The following is a 992-nucleotide window of genomic DNA, read 5'->3' on the forward strand; positions in this document are numbered from 1 at the left end:
TTAACTAATTAAGTGTTTATATTTCTGCAGTGACTTTTTGTGCACCCCTGAGTCCAGCTTACTCAGCCACCTTGTGTTATTTGGCCTACACTGGTCTTGGTAAGATGTTTACAAAAGCTGCTTTTATCAACATACAGTTTGAAAGACATTTTCAGGATCGATTAGGGATAATGTATGCAAGCACTGTACATAACACTGTAAAATATTATAATCAAAAAGCACATTATCATGTCTAAAGCACATATTTCCAAGTTTGCGCTTATGTTCTTCAGCCTACTAAAGGCACTGTTTAATCTGCTCTAGCACTGTTCTGGAAACTGCTTTTCGTGATGCCACTCCTGCTGCCTGAGTGAATCAATAAACCATTTTTAACCAGGTAAACATATTTAAACTACAGTTACTTTTTTTCTTATTCAACATTTCTTTTCCATCATTAAGTGGAACTGAAAAATTTGAATAAGATCCACATTGATCTGTGAAAAATAGTTTTTGTTTTCATTCCAGAATTACAGACCAGTGTCAGGAGGCAGGAGATCAGCAGTCAATTATGGCAGGACAAAACATTTTATAATAAATAAAAATACTTGAAATAAAATATTGAAAAATGTGTTTTGGTGTACATTTGTTTTTTTCTGTTACTGTTTTAATTGTACTCTATTATTATTATTATTACTTATAATTATAATAAAGTATATATATATATATTTTACAGAGTATTTTCATAGCAATAAGAAGCAAAAACAGTTGTAGTAGTCCCAGTGACCATTAAAGGTTACATATGGCTGGGGAAAGCCTTTTAAAAATCTACTGCAGGCCAGAACTGGGCCATATTTGGCCCGATAATGGTTGTTCTGGCTAGCAGGTGGTTAAGTGCTGGCATATTGCTGGCAGTCATGGCTGGGATCCGGGCAGCCGTATACGGGCCACAATCTAACCGTCATTAATTTTGACACCGGGCCAGATCCGGCTGCCGGATGTGGGCCGACACAAAA

The 992-nt window shown here is 36.1% G+C and overlaps 1 long non-coding RNA gene across 1 annotated transcript; it reads left to right on the forward strand.

The window, feature by feature from the left end:
* The first annotated feature begins 300 nt into the window (after positions 1-300).
* On the forward strand, positions 301-609 carry LOC134311395 (uncharacterized). Its single transcript, XR_010011406.1, has 2 exons — positions 301-376; positions 505-609. It is a non-coding gene; the product is annotated as an uncharacterized LOC134311395 (long non-coding RNA).
* The last annotated feature ends 383 nt before the right edge of the window (positions 610-992 follow it).

This window comes from Trichomycterus rosablanca, chromosome 4 (genome assembly GCF_030014385.1).
Source record: "Trichomycterus rosablanca isolate fTriRos1 chromosome 4, fTriRos1.hap1, whole genome shotgun sequence".
NCBI lineage: Eukaryota > Metazoa > Chordata > Actinopteri > Siluriformes > Trichomycteridae > Trichomycterus > Trichomycterus rosablanca.